Raw genomic sequence first — 13,942 nt, forward strand, 5'->3', positions numbered from 1 at the left:
GGAAAAAACCGTTCTAAGTTTAAATTTATTCATATTGACTCTTTAAAAGCTAACACGGAGAAATTTAATTTACGCGTGCTGTAAATCACGTTGCTCTCGTGCATTCCTATGCATTACAACAAACGAATGAAATTCATTACACGGTAATGTAAAATGGCTAACGCTGTATTTGGAATCTTCTATTAAATAAATAAATAAATTTGTGCACTTACAATATTCTTTGTTGTTATTGTTGAATGTTTGTAATAGTTCATCTTTCTTTTTTTGGAAGTAGGCTAATTATTGACATTAGTCTTGTTTTTATGTGTTCCAAAATTTTATCTACATATTTGTATTAGTACTGGTGGTAGAGTTAGGCTCAGAACACAAATAAGGAAGTGGTTTACAATACTTGTTATGATGACTATCATTATTCTGCATTTAACCGGAATGTTATTAATTCTTCTGCAATTTGGTCCTGTAAGATTCCATCCTCTTCAAATTTCTTAAACTCCCTCTGATTTGGGAATCAGAAGAAGAATGGAATTGGCGGATTTGAAATGGTAGGTCTTCGTAAATTTGTAAGGTGTGCCACAGGGATTGCGATTGCCGATGTAACATTTATTCTTCTGAATGTCTTTTCTGTTGGTTCAAGCAGCGGTGTCTGGCCACGAATCCTAACTGATGACTACGAGATAAGTCATGTCGTTTGACATGTGCAAATATCGTTGAACAAACTCGGTAAGAACCTGCAGTTAAAGAGAATCAATACCATCATTCGTTTTCTTATCTTACGGGAGCAGCTTCGTTCCGTACGACGACAACTATATGTAACACACACACACACATAGAAAGAGAGGGTTTGTGACTGTACAATGCCGACAAGCTTTCAGAGAGTGTAGAGGACAAGATCTCTTAGTGACTTTTTTTCCCACTAAAGACTCGTTTCAATGCTAAGAGACCTGGACGTTTTCTATTCCCCATGTACATAGCTATGCATTGTAGCCTAGACGGCTTGCTTATTCTGGTGCAGCTCCCACTACTGGGTGATCTGTCTACCAGTCCTTGGCTGATGTCACGTGTCTGCTTCGACCCACTAAGAGAGGCGCTGGAAACAGCACGTGCTTCGTTCTCTGCCATCCAGAGTTCGCCGTTCCCTTTGCGAGGGAAATTTGAACGCCTGGTTGTCACATTCACCGCGGAGGGGAGGGGAAAGCAACCAACACAACAGGAAGCCGGTATTTCAGATGGCTAGAGGAAAATAATTTTCCCTCTAAGAACTTGAATAGCTCATTGATATTGTTTGCTTGCCCTTTCGAAAGACTCCTGTAACAGCACGTTCAGTCGCCATATTTGCACCAAACATACGTCTGAAGTAACCTGACTCAGTGGCGGGAATTGTATTAGATTAAACGTTCTGGCCTGTACAGATTCATGGTTGCCACTGTATTTTTTTATCAGTTGTTCTCTGCCTTCTTTGAAGATTTATAATATTACTTTGAGACGATGTCTAGGAAGGTAATCCCATTATTTAGACGACAAAAAAGGGGAGCAGTCGCTATTTATTCCGCCTTAATAAATTAATTATAATTATTACTTGAATGTCGTGAAAGTATCGGTTAATACCAGATTTCAAGAGGAAGGGTTGTCGCTCTTGTAAACTACCGGGTGGTCCAGAAGTCCCGGAACTGTCAAATATCGTGAGAAATACACATCGAATCGGAAAAAGAAAAGTACTTGTTTAATAAGTGAAAGAAAGCTATTCAGTGATATCACACTTGATTCCCGCCACCTGGGGGTGGGGCGGGAGGCAACTGAAATTTCAATTGGAAACCCCCATTTTGTATTGTAGAATCGGATTCTATGTAAGAAATTAACAGAGTTTCTGTACTACATTTCGCGTAACCCAGGAACAACGAATCATGTGGGGAATCAAGTGTGATATCATTGAATAGCCTTCTTTCAGTTATTAAACACGTATTTTTTCGTTTTCCGATTCGATGTGTATTTCTCACGATATTTGACCGTTCCGGGACTTTTGGACCAACCGGTATAAAAGTAGCATTGGTCATTAACACGCATTAGTTGACTATCGTATTAGTTTCAGACCAGCTGAGGAAATTTCTTAATTTTGGATGTCAAGGAAGAGTAAGGCGAAGAATGCATGATTAGATGTCGAAGGACGGGGGAGGGTTATTCTCTCTTGTTCATTGTTAGTTTTCGACGTCACGTGCGGGTCCAATGTGTATAAATTGAAGTTTTTTTGAGCTCATAGTCTAATTATTCAGTTTAAAATGGGATCCGAATCACCAGGTATCGAAACCGGAACGCCTTGAATACAGGACGACGACGTTACCACTATGCCACCTGAAAAATCAAAAAAATACTTAGTAAGCTGTGTAATAAAGTTAATTGAAATTGAAATTAAATGTTATACAGTTCTTATTTCTCGCATGGAAATCTTGAGAAATTCATCCCGGAAGGAATGTTTGATTAATATTAAATGTTATCTGCGTCGTAGACATGGTGCGCGGTATCCAAATAAACTTTATTTGGGGGTATTTTAATGGTAAATTGCATTTCCTTACCAGTACGTTATTCAGTACAGTTCAGCAATATAGACATGCTGTTTTCTCTGAATTAGTGGTGACTGACTATTATGCCAGTCGACTGACTTGCCCAGTTCCTTCACCCACTCCCATTTCATGTGTAGGCGTGTGGGTTGCATTAACGTGATGAAATTTCCCCTTGGCGCATCACGTCAAGTGGCGTTGCGAAACCGGAAATTAAAAACTTTGCCCCGTGTCAGAAGCAATGTGTGTGGATGTCGATGGCAATTCGACGAGAAGCCACATTAGTGTTCTTTTTTCTACCCTTTGGAACCAATCAGGAACAACACAATGTGCACTAGGAAATGGTCCTGTCCGTGGATCATAAATTAGAACGTTATATTTTGTGTGTTGGTGTAAATTTCTTTTCGATAATTTCCTCGACCTCTTTTCTAGTGAAATTATCGAACTTTTTGTACACCCAACGGCAAAAGAAATAGTAAGCGAATTGTCCATCACCGTTTTCATTCAGTCTGTTTTCCACGATGTAGTGGTGATGAATTGAGACAAAAACGTGAATATGCAGAGGACAACAGCTGTTTCGCTTCAACTGAATTGCATTCCTTAAAGCAACACAGGATGTGAAATTAATGAAAGCAATCAAAATGGTGATGGACAATTTGCCTACTATTATCTTTGCCGTTGACTGTACTAGGAACTAACCTGTCCTACCTTGTTAACGGTGGGTATGTCGTAAATTCATCCCCCACTAGACCCTAGCATCCCTGACAATTGCTAAGGGTGCTTTTATCACCTCGTTAGCCTTCGTTAACCCTCTGTATTTGCCAGAGAGCGCTCTCGTATGAACGTGTAGACTGCAGAGCGAACAGTGATACTGTAGCTTTGCAAGAGGGTTGGGAAGGAGGTAGTGAGCTAGGCAGGAGGCTTCGTCGGTCGCGTTTGTGCAGCGGGAAACTCTCGTCTGATTCTGATTCAATGCTGTCACTTAGGGAAATACCACGTGACGGGTTTGTTTGAACTAGGGATACCAAATTCGGATTATCCGAACTGTTTTATCGTTTATCCGGTTTGCGGTCTATCCACATATTCTTTTATTCGTCATTTTTGTATTTCTTTGCACTTATTCTCCACAAATTCTTCATCAAAGCTGTTCTATTCGAATATCCAAATTATCCGTTGCATCCGAAAAGGAAATCGGATAATTGTGGCCATCCCTTGTTTGAACTCAATCTTTCTCAGTTGTCTACTGGTGACGTTGTCGCTAATATGGTACAGTATATTTACAAAACATCGGTAAATCTTTCTAAGAAGAGAAACGATTGAAAATATGGCGTTTCTTGCAACTGGGGTCACTTACCTAACACACACTAACATTATATCGTACATTTTTTTTTTGTCTTGTGTTTAAATTTGCATTGTAATATTAAATGCCAAAATCAGAACTTACTGAATCATTTAGAAATGTACATTGAAAGTACCCGGAAAATGATAAGGAATTCCGTTTTGGCAAGATGAGTGGGAGCATCCATCCTTCTTTATCAAACTTGTATCTAACTGCCTCCTCTTTCTATTAAAATTTATTTACTCTTCCTATTAAAATGTATTTAGTATTTTCTTTATTTGTTATCACGCTGGATACAATTAACAATTTAATACCTATAAAAAAGTTATTTAAAAATTGTTTTCGTAATAAACATTTTATCTTCCCCACCGCAGTAATTACCTTAACGACTAGTACATTAAGTACGTATGCAGTAATGCGCTGCAGTTATGCCTGATACCCAGCTTCCTGAATTTCTGAATCGTTAAGATGACTTCCCTTGCAGTTGTAACATGGAACGCAGATTTCACAGCTGGAAAGTTTCTGCTTGCATTTTCCTCGTTCCTGCTACCTAAAGGCTGAAAGCGCTCATGCAACATCTCGCGATCTGCCATGCTACACTGCTGGACCATGAAACTTAAAAAAATTTCCGCTTGGGCTACAAGTTATTTTAGACACAACAGAATTACAACGTTCAAAGTTTTTTTTCACCAGTGTCTTGGTTAGCTCTTTTCCCCCCTCTGAGGAGCAGCATTGTGCCATTAGGCGGCGAGAAGTTAGAAATTGGCGTTGGGCATTACTTCTATACCTTGTCCCGGGAATCTTTGGAGCGGACGAACGAAAGCAAGTATCTGCGCAAGACTCAAGAGGGCTCGACCAATGAACGCTTGAGATGGATATGGATTGCGTATAGGTTGGGGAAAGCGATTTCAGTCACCAGCCTCTGCAGCAGCATGACCTGCTTCACTCCGCCCACTCGGTTTCTCCTCTTCTCCTCCGATATGCGCGGCCTTGCTCCAGGATTGAGTATATGTATGAGAGAAGCATTAGAAGGTTTTAAGGCTCGACTGGACCAATCCTTGACAAATCTTCAACTATATTGTAATATTTACGTATGCGTTGTTCTATCGTACCTCACAAAACTAGCATAATCATGTACATCAATCTCAACATCCGTGCGTGAATGTCCTGCTCAGAAATGTTTAGTATGTGTGTTTTAGTGTGTGTGTGTGCGCGTGAATGTGTTTTTTTTCTCTTTCTTTTTTTCGTGTTGTCTTGATTTTTTAAAATCTCGTCTTTGTTCTTTCCTTGTAACCATTTATTTTTTTTATTTTGTTTTTTTATTTTATTGTATTTTCTTCTCTTTTTTACGATTTTGTTTATGTACACTAGGTAAATGTCAAACGGGGTTAGGTGGGAGAACAGCCACAGGCTGAACCTCGCCCTTTAATAAAGAAATTTTGAATTTGAAGCGACGCCATGGCAGTTGTTTACAAATGTTTGCTGTCCTTTTCAAAAACCGCTATTATATTCCAAAATTTGAAAAATTACATATGCTTAGAATTTCTTCTAGTACATTTATATATTTATTTTATTTATTTATTTGAGAAATTCTGAATACAGAGAGAATCCATTTTATATCAGGATATCAACAGAGAGAATAATAGAAATTAACAAATGAGAAGCACGCACACATATATATGTAACAAGAATAAAACAATAACTATAGTATAATAAATATTAATTACTCTTCAGCTGCTTAATGCACGCCTTTCTGAAAGCCTGCTTAGATAGATGGAAGCCTGGAGGATCATTTAGTGTATTGTACCTTGTTTGTAACCTATAGAGAAATGACCTTTGTTCTAGGGATAGCCTTGAGGCTTTTGTGTAAAAGAAGTTGTGCATTTGCTGTTGGTACGTGGAATCCGGGTGTGAAGATGTGGCAAGAGTTCGTTAGTGAAAAGTTGTCCATTCATGATTCTGAAAAGAAATGTTAGATCTGAAACTTGACGGCGAAGGGAAAGATCGTGAATTTGAAGAGTGCATAGAATTTCATGTTTGAAAAAGTTTGCAAGGGCTGGACTGGACATCTATGTTTGACTATTCTGATGAAGAAATTTACTACTTTGTTTGTTCTCTTTATATTGCTATCACAGGCAATTGACCAAATACAGGAACTGTATTCAAGAATAGGTACAACGCACGTTGTAAAGTAGGTTTTGAGGGCAGAGACATGTATGATATCTGTATATCTCCCCAAGGGTTGTAGAAGTTATGTAATCTAATGTTGTCTACAAGTGAGTTTGCTGTCAAAAATGACTCCAAAATCTTTGTGCTGGTGTACGAACGGAATAATTTTGTTGCATAATCTATAGGATGGTACTGTAAAATTGGATTTGAGAGTAAACCTCATAACAACAGATTTCCCTGGAATCTGCATGTAGTTTTCTTTCACTGTTGCGTAGATATTCTCAATGGTGTCATGGATACATAAGTATATTACGCTATTGATAATATCTAGACAACAGCGAAAGAAAACCACATGCAGATTCAGGTAAATGTTCTATTAGAAGAAATTCTAAGCACATGTATTTTTTCATATTTTGGAATATAATAACTGTTTTTCGAAAGGATAGCAAAAATGTGTATAAACAACTGTCCTAACGTCGGCTAAGGGTCTAGCCGAGCCTTAAAGGTTACGTTCAAACTTTATATCTTGTTTTGGCAAGTGTACATTGCTATTGGTCAGTGTACATTGTTTTTCTGGGTCTAAGGGATGATCTTTTGAGGAGACACCCAAAAATCAACCTCACTTTCACGTAGTACTCCTCGGTGACTGCAATTTTGTAGTCCCAACGAGGCTCTGGTGCCAGTATATACTCCGCTGTGGGACCTGTGCTCGGCTTTATCCCGTACGTTTGTGATTGTCCCTTCATCAATTTCATCTAATCATTAATTCCTTACGTCCCGATTAGCCAAAAGTGACAGAAATGCAACGTTAAATGCACCAAATGAAACAAGTGTCTCTTTTCTACCTCTTTGAGTTAATCGGAACGATGAGGATGGCACCTAGCCTGTCCATGGTTAAAACTTTGGATTCCTGACTTCGTAGCGCGTTACGTTAACCACTCCACCGCGGAGACCGGTGTTAACCAATTGTTATCACTTACAGTGGCTGATGAATGTTTATCAAAGCCTGTATTAAGTCTATTTGTGCTCACATAGACTAGGACTGGGTATATAGTTTGAATTGAGATCCAAACTAGGACTGTTTCTTGATTTCGGGGAGGTTGTTAAGGGTGCTAACTTCTCTTCATAATATCTCCCTCCCTGTCCGAAATCAATCGTTTTCAAAATTTATTATGGCCTCCCCGATGGTGCAGTGGTAGCGCCGTCGTTTTGTAATCAAGGGGTCCCGGGTTCGATACCCGGTGAAGGCACAGTGGTTCGGATCCCACTTTAAACTGTAGGTCCAGTCCCGATTAACTTTTCTGTGCATAAAGTGGACTTAAAAGACTAATTCAATCAATCAATCAAATCAAAATTTATTATATTTTCAATATTATTCTGCAGACCAAGAAGCAACGGCAGCTCCATAACGCCTAACACACACACCCGCAATAGATATTACTAGTTTAATCTGTTTTCTGTACAGAGGTTTTCCTGTGTCATCGCCAGTTTCATTAGTTCATCATTCCTTACCGTCGCGATTAAGCCAAAAAACAGAAAAACGACATAAAATAATCGGAGAAGAAAGTAAAACATATATATCGCCGGATGAATGCTATTTTACCGTATTTCCTATTTTTGTCTGAGATGAGTTGATGACGTTATCGTGTTGTACCTGTTAATGCGTCACGTTCCCAAACGACGCACCTGGTTATCAGGTGGCGTGAATTATAAACAATAATAAAATGTTGATGCAAATTTTGTAGTGTATTCTAAATCCACATAATTCAAACTTTACGGTTCTGAAGTTATTGCAGATGGACATGGTATTCAGACGGCCATGTCTAGTATCGTTCAGATACATTTTTAAAAGTACACTCATGCTCATAAATTAAGGATAATAGAGGTTTTGGTGCCCCACGATACAGCACTGAAACAAACTAGTTGTGGTAGCACAGACACATGTTGAACACACAAGAAAGACATCCACATACCCTGTTTAACCCTGTTTATTGCAGAAAACGTGAGAAAAACCAAAGAGCGCACATATGATGCAAACCAAGGTAGATTGTAAATTGTTGTTCTACAGTTCTTTGAGCATGTGCACAGGTTTCAGTATGGAATGTGATGCCCATGCACATTGTCACATGCAGTACAATGGCTTGGCATACTCTGGAGGAGGTTGTCGAGTGGCTCTTGGGGTATGGCCTCCCATTCTTGCACCAGTGCCTGTCGGAGCTCCTGAAGAATCCGAGATGGTGGTAGACGTGCAGCGACACATCGGCCTAGAGCATCCCAAGCATGTTCGATTGGGTTGAGGTCGGGGGAATAGGCAGGCCACTCCATTCATATGATGTCTTCTGTTTGAAGGTACTCCTCCACAATAGCAGCTCGGTGTGGCCTGGCATTGTCTTTCATCAGGAGGAACGTAGGACCGACTGGGCCTCTGAAAAGACGAACGTAGTCTCGCAGAATATCATCCCGGTACACCTGACCTGTTACAGTACCTCTGTCGAAGATATGCAAAGGTGTACGTGAACCCACGATAATGCCACCCCACACCATGACACCACCGCTTCCATACTGGTCCCTTTCGACGATGTTAGCGGGTCGGTATCTGGTTCCTGGTTCACTCCAGATGGTTACACGACGAGAATCATTGTTGAGAGTATACCTGGACTCGTCAGTGAAGAGTACCTGAGACCATTCTTCCATTGTCCATGTCCTGTGTTCTCTACACCAGTTGTTACGGGCTACTCTATGACCATGTGACAGTGGAATGCAAATTGTAGGCCTCCGGACGAATAAACCGTGCCTGTTGAGTCGTCTGTGCACAGTGTGTCTGGAAACAACTGTTCCAGTGGCAGCTGCAAGGTCTCGAGCAAGTCCCCCGGCAGTACTCTGTCTGTATCTCCGGGCACTTACAGTGAGATACCTGTCTTCTCGTGGTGTTGTACACTGTGGACGTCCACTGCTGTAGCACCGAGACACGTTTCAAGTCTGTTGGAATTGATGCCATAATCGTGAGATGACACTTTGTGGCACATGGAGCACCTGTAACACGACCTGCTGTCTTTGGCCCGCCTCTAGCCGCCCAAGTATCCTACCCCTCATTACATCATCAATATGTGTTCGTTGAGCCATTTTACACACACACTCACCATTCGCACAACCGAATACAACTGCACACTTCCTATAGGCACTGTACTCTGGTCAGCAGTTTCGGTCCTGTGAGTCATTTGTCTGCTTACAGCGCCACCACACACTAGATCAAGGTCATAGTAAACACAGGTTCTTTGGTACAGTACCCGGACATCATTTCAAGCTGCAACGTGCACATCAAATATTAATTTGTACAAGATTCAGCATTATCCTTAATTTATGAGCATGAGTGTACATATCAAATCTAGTGCAACTTAATAAATGAAGTTTGTAGATCATCTTGTGCAATATATGTGTATTGTGCAGTTCATCACTTTTTTGGATTCGTTCCGATATCGTGCGATCATGATCCCTGATAGCAGACGTTTCATTGTGCGTTTGATGGCATGCCAATTAGCGTATCGACCCGTCGGGAAAGAGCCCTCAGCAGGCATTGTGGTCATTTTCCCCCCTCCCCTCCTCCTGACCCTCTAACCCTTCTGACGAACGATGATTGATTGGGTAGCGTGCCGCTAAAACGAGAACGTGGATCTTAACATCTTGCTTCATGCGGCATGTTGTTATCGATGTCGTCCCAGGAATGAGTTCTGCGTGTTGGACCCGTTCACAAATCACTATGCTGGTCAGAACAGAATCGGATTCGTGATGTATCGTTTCTTGTTCCTGTGTAGCACTTCGGGGCGAGATTAAGTGTTTGGTTGGAGGCCTCCTAATCAATATCAACTGGTAGGGTTTGATGGGGAGTTCATTTCCTCTGACGCAGAAGGTACGCAGGATTAATTTTCGGAGGGGTTAGAATTGTAGAGGTACACTCACCGACAAAAGAAATGGGACACCTAGATCATGAAACACTTGCTTCCCTCCAAGGCTTCATGCGTGTTGCCTAACTATACGGCGGTTGTAGAAGTTGCAATTGGAAATTTGCTATTAAAACCTACTTATAGCCGTAGAGTTACGCAACACGCACAACGTCTGGCAGGAAAGCGAGTGTCTCAGGATCTGGGTGTCCCATTTTTATTGCCGACCACTGTACATAGCAGCCTTCTCGGGGGGGGGGGGGGGGGGCGAAAATATTTCTTAATCTTACTTTTAAAAGTTGTTCAGACATTTTAAGGGTGATTTGCAGTTCCGCGTTTGTTTTCCACGAATCACTTTCATTCGAAAATTTGTTTTTCTCAAACTTTCGGGATGAACTTAGGTCCCATGAGCTCTCACTTAGGTACGCCAGTGCCCTGATGCAACGCGGCGAATGCGTGTTCACGTTAAGTCGCCTGCTTTCTCATGCGGAGTCATGCTATCACATGTGTTTTAAGTGCACTTTATGCTCACGAAGGCTAATGGGGACTGGACCTACCGTTTAAAGTGGGTACCGAACAATCATGCAATGTTTCTTCACCTGGAACCCCTTGGTTACAAAGCGATAGCGTCGGTTAGTCTTGTTCTTGTCTCGATAAGCAGACCTTCTTGGTGGCCAGGCGATTTCAGTGGTCGAATCCTGTCCTGGACAGGAATATTCGTTGTAAATATCCTTTCATGAACGTGATGTAATCATCATTCTTGGCCGCGATTGGCTTTAAGCAGCAAGAAATGAGACTTATAAAGAGATCAGACTTATCCAAACGATATTTTTGTATTTTTATCATGTATAAAGTTTCTGATTTTATTGTACCTACATTTGAAAATGTTGCTTTCTTGAAAATATTGAGGAACATGGCAACATTGCAAATATCGAGCCTCCTACACCTCTAGGTAACGGCAGCAGACGGAACAAAGGGCTTGTAGCTAAGGTTACCGTTCCTTCTTCACCATTACTTGAATTCACTGCTCAGGAAATACGAATGAGTTGCACCTCAAAAATTTAAGTTGAGGGGTGTAAGGAGTGATCCTTTTCAAAGACACCCCAATGTCATCCTGGACTGCATTTTGCAAACTAACGAGGCTCTGGCGTCTGAACCCATGGCCAGTATTAATTTTCTTATGTGCTGTTCACATGTGTTTGTGGTGTCTCTTCATCATTTATCTCTTTCACCTTATCACCATTCGTCATCTTCGCGATTAGCCAGTTGCAAGTGGTGTGTTACGCTCAAGAAAATGATGCTCCGCGTTATTACATAGATGAAGGCATTGGGTGTACCCGTAGTTTTGTGCTGTTAATTAAGAATAAATTATTTTAAAATTAAGTATAGCTTTTAGTTTTCTCGTATATAAGCCGCACCTAACAATTCTGAGCTTAAAAAATGCGTCGTATACACGCTTAAAAAAGGTATTTTTGAATTAGCTTGCATTGAAGCTTTTTCAATTGATATAACAGTGAGAGAGTTGTCATTGTCTGAAAATTCGCTTTCCCTTTCAGGAGGCTGCAGCGATTAAGGGGAGATGAGCCGTGCAGCAATGGAGAGAAGACGAACCCATTTTCTGCTCTGTGTACGTCACCTCAGCGCGCGCGACATCTGCGCCGGATTGGGCATCCCGGTAAGTGAGCTCCACAAATGAAACCGGAGTTTTCCTCCTCTCGTTTGCCTTTGTTCTCTTCTCTTGCCATTTTCTCCATTCTTTCGCTTCATTTTGTTTTACGTGTGTTTTCTCCCTGGACAGTCGCTGTGGAGATTCGTCGTAATGGGTACTCGCAATTATCCTGCAGTTCTAATTATTCTAATAATAGCAGGGGATGAATACATAGTTCATGCAGTTTATCAGGTCATGTTCAGAGATTATGCAATTCCTAATTATTTGAAAGAATACCAGGGAATGAATATATAGATTATACAATTCTTAATTATTCTAACAATATTAAGGGATGAACATGTGGATTATGCCGTTCCTAATTATAATATCCTAATAATATATTTTTATTATTTAATAATATTTTATTATCCTTATAATATCAGGGGATGAATATAGGTTATGCTCTTCCTAATGATTCTAAGCATTGGCGGCGATTAGGCGGGCGAGGGGGTATTCTCCCCCTACTTTTTGCCACTTTTGCACCCGCATTATGTTAAACCTTATCAACCAAGGTAAGGTAACTGTCCTTACCCCCCTAGTTTTGTCACATTGTCCTCCCCCCCAGTTTTGAAACCCAATCGCCGCCACTGATTCTAAGATTATCATGGGATGGATATATAGCTTATGCAGTTCCTGATTGTTCTATTGTTCTAATAGTATCAGAGGTTGTATATAGATTGCAGTAGAGATTTACGTAACTTTCTCCACTCACTTGTCTATCTAGATTTTGATAGACGAGTTGTTTGTGTTGTTTAATATGGACTAACATGTTTAAATATTTTTATTATTTGCGTCTGTTGTTACGAGATAGAGACTTCTCATTCGAGAACTAGACGAGATCGAGGTACATTGGATGACTGTTTTGGTCTCGCATTTAAGCGAAATCGATAGTTTGAAGACTGTGGACTTCGAACCTGCGAAACTGTGAAAAATACGCGTGAAGCTGTTAGCGCCATAGATACGTCGGATGGTAATAATAGAAATGAGATCGTGTTCCAACGGTAGCGAAGTAGAGGCTGAAGACGTGAGTGTTCTATTCTCGTTTGAATAAAGTCTTCCCTCTTATAGGTTCCTAGTATATATGTACACACTGCACGCGTGTGTATGCGTGTGTATGTAATAGAGTGCTGCAATGAGCGTTTTTAGCTCGAGCGGCAAATAATTCGCTATAGATGGCACACAGAATTGATAGTTCTTCCGCTCGAGCGAAAAACGACCGAACGAGCGAAAATACACTTGAACTCGCGAACCGTATTTGTATTTCCGTCATTTGTCTATGATAGTGGGCCCCAAATATGGATCGTGAAGTAAAAAACGAAGTGAAATTGAAAAATAAGTTAACATAGTCATCATCTCCACGTTAAAATGCAGTTTTGTGTATCTTACCGAGATATGTGAAAATGAAATAAATGATTATGTGCTGAAACTACCTAGACTGACATTTTATGTTTCTACGATTATTTTCACATTGAAATGATGTTCGATTGACTGTTATAACTGCATTTTATTATTTCGCAGAATATGATTATCCTTTTCGGTAAGTGAACAATGATGTACACGTACTTCTTGCACGGCAGGTCTCTCAGCATGTGTATCCATTTTACGTTTCGGTCTGTGGATATTGTATACTTTCATATATGCTGTATTTGAGTCTTAAGATAATAATATACTGAATTGTTATTTAGAATTGTAATTGCATAGAGTGGTTTCCTTCTATGTATAGATTTCAGGTTCACAGTGCTGCTTAATTAGGCTCTGAAATACGGGAATGATGGCAATCATTCCACTACGAGTGCACTACGTTCGAGTGTGGGAGATTCGAACGAGTTTGAACGAGCGAATGTGGTCAGATGCAGTACTCTAGTATGTAATAAGCTGTTTGGTTTTCGAGAACGTACCATTTTTAATTAACATCAAAATGTGTGCATGTTATCGCTGTGCTCCAAGATGTTGAGAAATGGCTATGGGCTAGGTTTCATTAAACGGTCTATTTGCTTTTTCTGTCATCAAAGGATAGCGACCGTCTGCTGACCGTCTTATGAATGCGAGTTAAGACTTTCAGAAGTGCTTCCACGCATGAGAACAGAAGGAATTAACTCCGGGTTGATATTTTTCAACTTTCCACCCGTGTGGAGTCAGTATTATCCGGGTCTCTGCTTACAGAATCACAGAGAAGCCGGGCTTCCAAGAAACTCCCGGTCGGAAGCTTATGTTTCTTGCTCACGTCCCTGATGAA

General features: G+C 40.6%; 2 protein-coding genes across 3 annotated transcripts in view; both read left to right on the forward strand.

Annotated features, from left to right (window-relative positions):
* Positions 1-13,942, forward strand: part of Nca (neurocalcin homolog) — a 465,127-nt gene that overhangs the window by 277,969 nt on the left and 173,216 nt on the right. The gene's annotated exons all lie outside the window — the stretch shown is intronic.
* Positions 11,582-13,942, forward strand: part of LOC145977737 (neuronal calcium sensor 2) — a 157,951-nt gene continuing 155,590 nt past the window's right edge. The window contains exon 1 of the mRNA XM_083109989.1: positions 11,582-11,673. The gene's annotated coding sequence lies outside the window, so the exon portion shown is untranslated. The remainder of the gene's footprint in view (positions 11,674-13,942) is intronic.

This window comes from Lepisma saccharinum, chromosome 23 (assembly GCF_977018435.1).
Source record: "Lepisma saccharinum chromosome 23, izLepSacc3.1, whole genome shotgun sequence".
Taxonomy (NCBI): domain Eukaryota; kingdom Metazoa; phylum Arthropoda; class Insecta; order Zygentoma; family Lepismatidae; genus Lepisma; species Lepisma saccharinum.